The 12,905-nt window shown below is 42.5% G+C and overlaps 1 long non-coding RNA gene across 1 annotated transcript; it reads right to left on the reverse strand.

The window, feature by feature from the left end:
- Positions 1-1,141: 1,141 nt before the first annotated feature.
- On the reverse strand, positions 1,142-2,541 carry LOC120712081. The gene is made up of 3 exons (XR_005690676.1): positions 2,153-2,541; positions 1,959-2,004; positions 1,142-1,417 (listed from the first exon to the last, which is right to left on the reverse strand). It is a non-coding gene; the product is annotated as an uncharacterized LOC120712081 (long non-coding RNA).
- Positions 2,542-12,905: the final 10,364 nt, after the last annotated feature.

Genomic DNA, 12,905 nt, shown 5'->3' on the forward strand with positions numbered 1-12,905 from the left:
TCTGCATCGGCTTCGGTAGGTTTCGAGATCTCCGGAAAAGCCATATTTCCATGGAACTACGCCCACGCCTCGGGTCCGTCCAGTGTGTTCCGCATTCTCAAGAGCGTAAGTCAGCTCGTCATTCTCTCTGTTGGGCTGGAAGGTTCCTTCTTCGGTACGCCTCATTGCGTCCTCGAGTCTTTGGGTAGCCTCTCTTAGTACGTCGCTAGTCACAAACATTCCAGTGTCAGGGTCTAGTGTGCCTCCATGAGCATAGAAGTAATACCTTGCTCGTTTGGGCCAACTCAAGGTTTGCGGTACGATTCCTTTTACAATTAAATTATTTTTCATCTTTTCCCATTTCGGAATGGCAACCTTATAACCTCCGGGCCCAAGTCTATGGAAGTTTTTCTTTTTGCTAGCATTCATTTTGCCTTGAATCGAGGCTGCCATGCTGTCAGCACTGTGCTTGTAATTCACGAATTCATTCCACCACTCTCGTTGCTTCTTCCAGACTTTATCAAAATCTGGTGTGAGGCCCTTGTTGACAAAGTTTGCCACCAATTTTTTCTTGAACGAGGCGAACTGAATTGCCATCTTCTTAAATGCCCATCCCTTTATTTTGTCAGCTTTGCCTGGAGGAAAGTTGAAGTGCAACGACACCTCTTTCCATAACAAATCTTTCTCTGAATCTGGCACGATATCTTCAGGTCGATCAGAGACTTTATTTCTCTTCCAAAGCTCATACTTTATGGGGACGGATTCCCTAACAAGATATCCCAATTGATTTACAAATATTGTCTTAATTTGACCAGGAGCTAGTGGCTCGCCGGTTGCTTCGTTGATCTCCGTGATGGTCGTACATCCTACCATCTTCCTCTTGGAGCCACGTTTCCGTTTAGGCTTCGTCGATCCTGATGCCTGAAAGAATCACAAATTTATCAAGCGGGTTGCTAGCAACTAGTGGACGTCGCGGCAGGTATGCGTAACCTGCATAACCCGCAAGCAAGGGTTCCAGATCGAAAATTATCATGATATTAGGTAACTTATTGACTGAAACATTTATAAGAATTTTTAGCTGGAGCACGACTGCTTACATAAGGACTGAAATCATCAACAAAGCTAGCAACATAATACAAATAGTTCGCAGCTGGGCCGCATGTGTCACAAACAATATCTTGCTCCTAACATATATATTGAGAAAACGTTTATCCTGATGCCTGAAAGAATCACTAAACTTTTATACCTCGGCTTCCTCGACATTTTCTTCTTCCTCCCCACTAATATCTTGGTCCTCGTCGCCATGATAATGCAAGTTTAAAAATTGGCTGCCATCGTTCTCGTCCTCATCAAACTCTGGAGCTACATACGCAGTACTATCACGAATGAGGTCGTGCATTAACTCGTCTTGGTTGTTCGTAGGATCCATTTCCACTACCTGAAACAATAAAAAAACAGCAAGCCACATACTATATGAGGTTACAAAGCATCTATTAAATCAAAGGTTATCCTGTTCCTTCCTTATGATTCCTATATCATGTTATGATATCATACTATATCATACTGGAGCCACATACTATATGCGGTTACAAAGCATCTATTAAAGCCACATACTATATCATACTGCCTAGACTGAACAATCTACAGATTATGATACCTTACAGATTTGAGGAGTTTCTTGAGGATCTAGTGTTCTTGGTGGAGACAGGGGAGATACCTAGTCAGATATGTAACCAGTTCTGATTGTAACCAGTTCTGATTGTATTATTTTGTACCTGATAAGCATGCTAAATGGTAAAAGACTTCAAAATGCCTTATGCCTAGTTATGAAATTATGGGTAATAAAAATCATGTATGTGAAGTCTCGAGTACTGTAAATACTCAGTAACCTGTACTCTAAGAATGCATATCTTGTCTGATCAATACAGAGATTACTTGGATTATGAAATTACTTGGATTAAGAAACGTAAAAAACTAACCTTATGCCTAGTTTAGATCTCAACCAAATACGAGAATTTTCAGTACCTGTTGAGAAACAAAATAATAAAAAGAGAGAGCATAAGTGTACATGCAGAGAATGGAAGGGAAAAGGGAAAAGAGCACACCTTCCCTTAATTTCTTTGCAAATGAACAATAAAATGTGTCTACGAGCATGTAAGTAAGATGTGTTTACCTGATACTAAATTAGCAGGACAAAGGGAAAGACAAGTGCAGATAGATGGTCATCTCGTGAGCTAAGTGGTTGCAGCAATCTGTCACTCTTCTACTATCTTATTCTTCTTCTCCATTATTCCAGATTTTTGCTGAAAAGAAAGAGTAGTGAGCAAAGTTTAGAATTTACATGGGAAAGAAGGCAAATGAAATCCTCCAAATGCAAAGATGGCAGAGCTAAGTTCACGAAATGAGTACAAACTAATTGTTTTCATTTGATTATTGTGCACGCAAGCAACTTCCTGCACACAAAATGATATGAGAAGTCCATTGAAATGAATTAAATTTAATCAAGCCAGGCTAGTAGCTTTCTAGTAAAAAAGAGGATCAATAAATAGAAATGAAATGAAGTCCATCACTGTGAAAAAAGCCAGGTTAGTAGCTTTCTAGTAAAAAAGAGGATCAATAAATGAAAGTAAGCAAATAAATGAGCAATGTGTAACTGCTAAAAGCTTATTAGCAATTCAGCATGTGTATTGCAGATTATCTATTTTCCATCAAGCGGATTGCAGGTTAGTAGCTTTCTAGTAAAAAAGAGGATCAATAAATTTACCTAGCCGGATTACGATGGGCAGCAGACTCGTGCCCAAATCAAACCTGACCTGGGGCGTGATTTGGGGCTGGGGCGTGCAGCGCTGAAGGGAGCGTTGGCTTCGGCTCGCCGGACCAGGTGGGCGTACGGCGGGATTGGCAAGGGAGGCCACGTGCGACGCCGGCCACTGCACCTTGCTTCGCCTCGCCCGGACCAGGCGACTGCCGCGGAGACCACGTGCGACGTCACGGAGGCAGGGGCGGCGTGGTCAGGGCCGGGGCGGTGGTGGCAACCGGGCGGCCGCGACGAGGCGTGGGGGCGACCGGCCTGGGGACGACGAGGCGTGGGGGCGACCGGCCTGGGGACGACGAGGAGGGACGGCGGGTTGGGGACGACCTCAAGGCCGGCCATGGTCGAGCGCTGGCCGGGGAAGATCGCGGCGGCGCACGCGGGCGAGCGAGCAGGGGCGGCAAGAAGAAGTCGGGGCGGCGGGGCGACGTCGATCTGAATTGGGCGGCGCCGAAGGGGGTAATTTGTTGGGGGGTGCTCGGTTAGTGCCGGCTGGTATTACCAGCCGGCACTAACGTGCCCCCGTGACGTCAGATGGGACACGTTAGTGCCGGCTGGTAGTTCTAGCCGGCACTAACGTTCTCACGTTAGTGCCGGCTAGAACTACCAGCCGGCACTAACGTGTCCCATCTGGCGGGATTTATAAATTCGACATGCCAGTTCCCATTTACAATAAATTTTTAATATTCATAAATTTATTTATAATAGGCTTAATAATTAAAATAATACAACAAAAATTTATATCTTAATTTTTTTAGCTACACAATAATTATAGTAATTATATCTACACAATAATAATAGCAATTGATGTAAATTAACAAATATGCTACTATTATCAATTATGTGTAGCTTATAGGGTTTATATGTTAGTATGCTTCTATTATTCGTAATAAATCGAAAAAATTTCAGATTGATCCATGCAAAAATATTCAAAAGTCTTTTCAGTAATAGCCTATACAATGATGTAATCAATTCGCAAATTACTTGATTATTTGTTTGTAATTTAATGTTTCAACACTCCTAGTAATGCAAAATTAGCGAAAGTAAATAATATTTATACCATGCAAAAATATAATATTATCTGAAGATGATATTGTGTCCTAATTGGACGAATAGTATCGAGAATTGAGACAAATACGACGCGGTGCGTTACATTACATCACTTAATGAGAAAATACAATATATAATTTATATAAAAGTACTACTCATCATCATTATCTACTGGAACATTGATAATCTTCCTTTTGATGAAAGTGCCTTGGACGTGATCACGGCGTAAGTAAGGCGTGTCCTCTTTGGATAAGAGGATGCTGGGGTCAACGTCAACTGAGAATGGAGGAAGGTCATCAATCTGGTCATAATCTTCCGAATTGTCCGAAATATTCTCGACTCCAACAATTTTTCTTTTACCTGGAAGAACTATGTGCCGTTTTGGCTCATTTCCAGCCTTGTCTGCTTGAGACGTCTTATCCGACTTTTTCTTCGGTTTGCTCGACATGTCCTTCACATAGAACACTTGTGTCACATCCTTGGCTAGAACGAATGGCTCATCTTTATATCTAATCTTTTTAAAATTGACTATGGTCATCCCATACCGGTCCTTCGTTACGCCTCCTCCAGCCACCCATTCACAACGAAACAGAGGGACAACTATGGGTCCATATTCAAGTTCCCATATCTCCTCTATGACACCATAGTAGTTGTTCTTTTCTCCAATACTGTTTACTATACACATACAGACACCACTGTTTTGGTTGGTGCTTTTTTTATCTTGAGCTCTCGTGTAAAATGTATACCCATTGATTTCGTACCCTTGGTATTGCTGGACGGTTATTGATGGTCCCTTGGCCAGCCATTGAAGTTCTTGATCAACTGTGTTGTTGCCCAATAATTTTCGTCTGAACCAGCCGTCAAAAGTTTTTATATGTTGGCGTGTAATCCAAGCAAAATTCTTCTGTGGATTTTCAGACCATATAATATTCATGTGCTCATCAATATAGGGAGCCACCTTGGATGAATTCTGAAGAACCGTGAAGTTTGCTTGGCTGAATTCACTACAAGAGATGTTCATATTACATTTCTTTCCTAGTGTGCCTTTTCCCTTTAGTCGCCCCTCATGGTGTGACACGGGGAGCCCAATCGGATTGAGATCAGGAAGATAGTCAACGCAAAACTCAATGACCTCCTATGTTCCATAGCCCTTAGCAATTCATCCTTCTGGGCGAGAACGTTTGCGCACGTACTTCTTCAATACGGCCATGAACCTCTCGAAAGGGAACATATTGTGTAGAAAAACAGGACCCAGGATAGTTATTTCTGTTACAATATGAACTAGAAGGTGTGTCATAATATTGAAGAAGGAAGGTGGGAAGACCATCTCGAAGCTGACAAGACATTCGACAATGTCTTTCTGCAGCTTTATTAGATTATTTGGATTAATTGCTTTTTGCGAAATTTCATTCATGAACGCACAAAGCTTTACAACTGCCAATATCACATTTTCCGGTAGAACACCCCTCAGTATAACCGGAAGTAGTTGTGTCATCAGGACGTGGCAGTCATGTGACTTCAAGTTTTGGATTTTCTTCTCTTTCACATTTATTATGCCATGTATATTTGAGGAGTACCCAGACGGGACCTTGATACTGTTCAAGCAATCGAACATACTTTCCTTCTCCTCTTTGCTCAGATTATAGTTGGCAGGTTTTAAATAGTGGCATCCTTTGTCTCTCTTCTCGGGTTGCAAGCCTTGTCGTCCAGCTTGCTGTTGCATGTCGCGCCTTGCTTCCAATGTGTCTTTTGACTTACCATACACTCCCAGGAAGCCTAGTAGGTTCACGCAAAGATTCTTCGACAGATGCATCACATCAATTGCGTTGCGAACCTGTAAGACTTGCCAATAAGGTAGGTTCCACAATATAGACTTCTTCTTCCACATTGGAACATGTCCCTGGTCATCCTTGGGAACAGGTTGCCTACCGGGACCCTTTCCAAATACTACCTTCACATCTTTGATCATCGAGAACACACGCTTTCCATTACGGAATAGAGGCTTAGGACGAGTTTCGGGCTCTTCTTTTAAATGCTTCCCTTCGGTTCTTAGGGGGTGATCGGTAGGAAGAAATCGACGATGGCCCATGTATACGCACTTCTTACAGTGTTTCAAATAAATGCTATCGGTCTCATCATAACAGTGGGTGCAGGCCATGTATCCCATGTTCGACTGTCCCGAAAGTTTTGCAAGTGCAGACCAATCATTGATGCATAAAAAAGCAAAGCTCGGAGGTTGAAGGACTCCTGTTTATACTCATCCCACACACGTACACCTTCTTCTTTCCAGAGTAGTAATAGATCATCCATCAAGGGTTGCAGGAACACATCAATGTCGTTGCCAGGTTCTTTTGGCCCTTCTATAAGCACCGGCATCATGATGAACTTACGCTTCAGGCAGAACCAAGGAGGAAGGTTGAACATACATAGGGTCACAGGCCATGTACTATGAGCGCTGCCAAACTCACCGTACGGATTCATTCCATCAGTACTTAGAGCAAATCTTATATTCCTTGGGTCGTTGTCAAATTGAGGATACTCTCGGTTAAGATTTCTCCACTGGGACCCATCTGCTGGGTGTCTGATCATGTGATCCTCCTTACGGTCTTCTTTGTGCCACCGCATCAACTTTGCGTTATCCTTGTTTTTGAAAAAGCGCTTCAGACGTGGTATTATAGGGAAGTACCACACCAACTTTGCGGGAACTCTCTTCTTTACCGGCTGCCCATCAACATCACCTGGATCATCTCGCCTAATCTTATACCGCAATGCGCTGCAAACAGGACAAGCTTCCAAGTTCTCGTATTCACCGCGATACAGGATGCAGTCGTTAGGACATGCGTGAATCTTCTGCACGTCCAATCCAAGAGGGCAAACCATCTTTTTAGCTTCGTATGTTGTTGACGGCAGTTCATTACCCTCAGGAAGCATGTTCTTTACAATCTTTAATAGCTCACCAAATCCCTTATCGGTGACACCATTAGTTGCCTTCCATTTCAGCATCTCCAGCGTGGTACCCAACTTCTTTTGCTCCGGTTTGCAACTAGGGAACAACGACCTTTTGTGATCCTCCAACATCTTCTCGAACTTTAATGCCTCCTTCACAGTCTCACTGTCTTTCTGTGCATCAAGTAACGCCTGACCTAGCTCGTCAGGTGGCTCCTCTTGTGCAACATTTGCTTCACCCTCGTCCATTGGTTCATCTTGAAAGCCACCTGCTTCATGAACCCATGCCCAATCTGGAAGGTTGTTATCATCATTGGCATTTTCTTCATTATCTTCCATCATAACTCCAACTTCGCCGTGCTTGGTCCAAAGGGTATAGTTACTCATGAATCCATTCAAGGCCAGGTGATTCCATAGAGTATCTCTTTTCCGGAATTCCTTTTTATTTTTGCAAATACTGCATGGACAACACATTAAACCCTTTGGCGACCTATTTGCCATTGCCGCCTTGAGAAAAGAATATAAACCCTGAATCCACGCCGATGTGCTCCGGCTGCCGTGCATCCATTGCCGGTCCATCTGTAATTAATTACCGTATAAAAACAAAAATCAATTCTACATATATCAAAACAAGTTACTATGAAGTATTTCGAAAACAAATTGTAAATGTGTCATAGGCTACCTATCTAGTAAACCTAAATAGCAAAATAAATTGACACAATAACATATACACATGTCACCATGAAATAATTCGAAAAAATCATTCTAAATATGTGATAGTCAAACTATATAGTTAACTTTCTCTAAAAAACAACAAATAATTCTACCTTGCTCAAATTAATGAACAAATTGATAAATCATGTTCATTTTCCCGCATCCTTAAAATTTTGCATAATAACATATAGACATGTCCCCATGAAATAATTCAAAAAAAATAATCTAAATGTGTCATACTCAAATTATATAGTAATCCTTCTCTAAAACACAATAAATCAATTCTATTTTGTTCAAATTAATGAACAAATTAAAAAATTATGCTCATTGTTCCTCAACCTTAAAATCACTATTTTCTTTACCTAGAAAGCATGAAACAAAAGAATAAACACTGTGAAAGAAGAGTGGAAGAAGCTGCTAACCTTTAATGCACTTGGATGGGCGAAATCCTCACAAATTTTGGAGAAAATGGGCAGCACCTCCCCTCTAACACGCCATGGTTCAGAGGAGAAGCTCGGCCAAATGGATGGGTCGGGCTGGGGAAGAAGGGAGGGGGCAGTATATACGGGGCAACTTAGTGCCGGCCAGTGAATTCATCCGGCACAAACTGTAGACAGTTAGTGCCGGCTGGACCCTTAAGCCGGCACTAACCTGCACCGTGCCAAGTTAGTGCCGGCTGGAGCCGTTAGGGGGCAGGCTGCTGACCATTGGGGGTGACACTTTAGTGCCGGCTGTAGAGAATAGCCGGTACTAAAGTGACTGTAGTGTACTGTAGATACACGTTAGTGCCGGCTCCCTTGTGACCGGCACTAACGTGCTGGTACCGATAAGCGTTTCTCCAACAGTGTTGGATGTCAGATTTGTCATTTGTTTTGAGCCAATGGGCCAGTTTTTATACGATTATAAGCCGCTTCTAGGAGGTTGGACATGAGAATCCAGTTTAATTCCACCAAACACTTAGATTTTTTAGCGCTTCTGCCGATCGCTGCCTGAGAGCGGGCCGTCGTTTTACTATTTCTTACCTAGAAAACCTTTACGCACGTATGGTCTAACCATTAGATGAAAATCATGATTACGATCTAACCGTCCATCAAATTATAGACCCACTTCGCGGGATCGATGATGTAGGAACACCGTGGAGAAAAAGACAAGCAGGGTTTCTCTCTGAATATTGTTTCACCAAAATTGCATATACCCACTCAACCGGGACATCCAAGTCCCTAACAGCCACTACTACACAAGTCTGCTATAGGAGCGGTGGAAAATATCCCTACAGTAGCGGTTTTAGGAAGGGCTCCTACTCGTGGGCTCCTGCAATGGAACCCGCTGTAGGAGCGGTTCCTAAGCTGCTCCTGTAAAATCTGCAGCAGGAGCAGTTTTTGTTTTCCACCGCTCCTGCTAAAATTTAAACCCCTGTTTCATTCGCGCCATAATTTGAGAAAGCCATGTGTTTTCTGTTTCCAGCCAGATTCGAAATCTAATGGATTGAAACGCGTGTGTGTATGTGTGTATATATATATTCGAGCCACATTTAATAAATATTCAAGTGTGTGTCAACCTTGCCGTGCATGCTAGCTAGTTACAAAACACATCGCACATAGATTAATACATGTTTATACATCGAACACAACAACTTAACTAGAACTGCCACGTTTCTCCCACTCGATCAATCGATGGTATTTTTCTTCAGTTGCTAAAGTGGAACCGCGATCGAAGAATTGCCCTCGCAGGTTGATCACCTCGTGTGTTGTGAAGCGGCATACGTTGGCAACGACGTCCATGAGGTTAGTCTCGGTGAGAGGCCGATTTGTCTTAGGGATTTCTGGGAGCTGGACCAGAAAAAGATGATATGAGTGTCAATAGTGGCAAGGTGGTCTTAATGATGTACACACATGCAATACATACAATGAAACGAGATAATGTTTTTGAATACTTACATCTTCAAGATTAGTTCTGTACCTCCCATCGATCCTGAGGTACTCACAAACATAGTATACACAGTATCCGGTTCCCCTTGGTTGCTTGTGGCACTATGTTTTACAAACAAGTATAATTAGTTTTAGATTTATAATACATTGTTTCAACATATATATGTGTCTTTTCTTCCATACCGGGAATTTCGCTCTGATAATGATTTTGTGCTGGTGCTCAGGATGAAAACGGCAATTTATACTTTTCGATGCCAATTTTGAAGGCCCTGTTATAATTAGAACACATATAGAAACTCAGATAAGTAGGACGACTTGACATATACAAGAAGTAATATTGCAGGTATATATCGTACCACCGTATTATATTCAAAATCATCGAATATTTTTTGATTTCGTAATCCAACGAGTCCAAGACCAATACTTTTGATCTCCTTAGGCAAGATGTATAGACAGATCCAGTGTCCACTGCAAAGATCAAGGTGAATGAAGCTACACTACTACAGAACCGGCCATCAATCCCGGTTGGGAACCCCCTTACATCCCGGATTCCCAACCGGGACTACGGAAACGGGACTAAATCTCTCGTCCTTTAGTCCCGGGTGCATGACCCAAAATTAAAAGCATCTTTAGTCCCGGTTGGTAGAGAAAACCGGGACCAAAGGAGCTTCCTCCGCGTCAGCAACCCACGTGCCCACGCAACCCTTTAGTCCCGATCGGTACTACCAACCGGGACTAAAGAGGCTTCACTTTGCACATGGCGGCGCCACTTCAGTGGGAGTAAATCAGCAGCGCCTAATTTTTTATTATATATAAATCTACTATATATATGTATATTTAAATCTATTATGCATATACGTATGCCGATATATTTAAACCTACATATATGCATTATATATATTTAAATATACTATATATATATGTACATTTAAATATACATAGAATCTTTTTGACTATACACAACCAACTATAAAATATATTCAATGTCCAACTACATTCTTTCTGAAGAACAGCTATAATGTCTATGTGCTCCTGCTTGGATCATAATCATTAGGTGGCGGAAGTGGTTCTCTAGTGTCAAAAAACTCTCCGCCTTTGAGGATGATCTCCTTATTTATGAACCCAATAAGACTTTCCTGGACTGCCTTGATCCTATCTTCAGGGAGGAGTTCATCTCTCGTTTTAGCATCTATCATTTGATAAAAAACAATCAATAACATAGTAAATCAGAATTGTAAGACAAAAATATTGAAATTGTGGCCGATGTTTACATACACTCATATCACTTTTTTCCATGAAAGTGTGCATGAACTCACAAACATAGTATCCACATACATTGGTGCCTTGAGCCTGTCTATAACACTGAAAGAACAAAAGTTAGTACACATTATTGGCAAAGAAGATACGACGCATGCATGCGTTTATGCATTCATACCGGAAAGTTTGGTCTATATGTAAGTTCTTCTTGAAGGCCTGACTGACTTTTACGCAGTTCACACCATGCACTGCACATAAAAAGGAATGACAGAGTTGAGATGAGGAAATGCCATGAATATATTACATAGTTGAGATAAAATGACATGAAATACTCGTTAAGGACGTCAAAAACTTCGTCGTATTCAGAGGGTGGCTTCCTCATGGAGTCAAGCATATTAATAATTCCACTTTCCATCCCTATGATAAGCAATATCCAGTGGAAGCTGAGCAATTAAACGTAGAGAGCATATTAGACGAAACAATTATAAATGAAAAATGTAAGTGGTACGAGATAATAGACACTAACCCCCAGTTGTAAGGTAGAAGTATGAATTGCTTGAAATATTGGTTGCTAAAAAACTTTACAACCCTCTGGCTTGCTAATTCATGATGGTCGGTTATGGTCTTCTAGTTGATTGCAACAGGGTCCATGAAGCCCACATTGTAAATCCCCTGTTGACGGCACCTTTGGATCTCCATCCTGCAATCGGTGCTAAGTAGCTGTGAGGATGACACGAAAATGATGAATATATAGACAACTGACAGAAGCATGAAAGCATACTTACAGAACCCAGCAGCTAACGAGAGAACGGTCGAGGGCGCCTCGATGGTATATCTCATAGATATCTTTGAAATCCAGGTAGAAGAGTTCAACGCCATTGAAGTAATGTGTATCTGGAACACGCACAGGAATTAAGTACTCCGGATCAGTCGTTGATTTCTTCATGTACCATGTATGGAATCTATGCATTTGTATTGGCAGACCCTTGAGAAGATCTGGCTTGACTAGTGGCTTTCCATGCTCAAATTTCCAAACTTCTTCAGCCATTTCAACATCTTCCCGCCCCAGCAGCTTGTTTACCGTAAGGCCAGCTTCTTTAGCCAACCTTTCTAGATCTTGTTGGGACATGCCAAGATTAGCTGTTTGTGTCTGTTGCGTCTCCTCACTCCTCTTACGACGATTTTCCTCAACAGATTTCTTTACTGTGCGATCATAGTCTGTTAGCATTTTTTTTCTTAGCACCTCGGCTCATGTTAACAAAGAAGGCTTTCGTAGATGGATCTATCGGTGCTTTTTTAGGAGGACTTCTCTTCTTGAATATTTGCTGATATACATCCTCTTTCACATTTTCATTCAACTCCTCTTCAGTTAAGTCATAAGCAAGCTTCTTTTGTTTTGTCGTCTTAACTGAGGAGGTGCTTGTTTGCTGTGACTTGCCGCTCTGACTCCTTAGTCTGCCCGTTGGAGGTGGTGCACCTGATGGGCCCTTATTTAGAGGGGCATTCTTGCTAATGCGTGGAGGTGGTGAGGGTGTCTTGCATGGAGGTGGTGAGGGTGTCGTGCGTGGAGGTGGTGGTGAGGGGCTCCTGTGTGAATGTGATGATGGGCTTCCATGTGGAGAGCCTGGTGGTGAAGGAGCCCCACCTGCAGTTATTGCCTTGGGTTGACCTCTAATTATAATTAACGGTTTCTTCCATAGAATGGATCCACCGTGCAGAGCCTCTAACAGATGCCTTTCACCATCATTGCCTGGGATTGGGAGCTCTAACTCTCCATACCCATCACACACTTCATCCACGGTGACAACCGAGTACCCTTCTGGAATATATTCATCACCACCAGGAGGTAACACCATACCATAAGCCACCCTAGTGGTCAGGTTCATCGCTGGTATATGAAGCTCACAGGGCGTTTGTTGTTGGATCTCATCCACGGGGTATCGTTGATCAGGGAGCTCCATGGAAGCAATGCTACTTTTGATTGCTCTTGTATGGCTCAGGTGCTCGGGGCTAAGCATGTCGGCAGGAGGAGGCAGTATCCCTTGGCTCCACATATACTCCACTGCAGCTTCCACTTGACGCGCAACCTCGCCGGGAATAGATGCTTTGGTTTGAGCTAGCTCATTTTCCAAGTTACACACCCGAAGCGTCCCCCATCCTCTGGGGACCCAAATGTGTACAAATACTAGTCCCAGGAGGCTAGTACTCACATTTATACA

Source organism: Panicum virgatum, chromosome 6K (assembly GCF_016808335.1).
Source record: "Panicum virgatum strain AP13 chromosome 6K, P.virgatum_v5, whole genome shotgun sequence".
Classification (NCBI taxonomy): Eukaryota; Viridiplantae; Streptophyta; class Magnoliopsida; order Poales; family Poaceae; genus Panicum; species Panicum virgatum.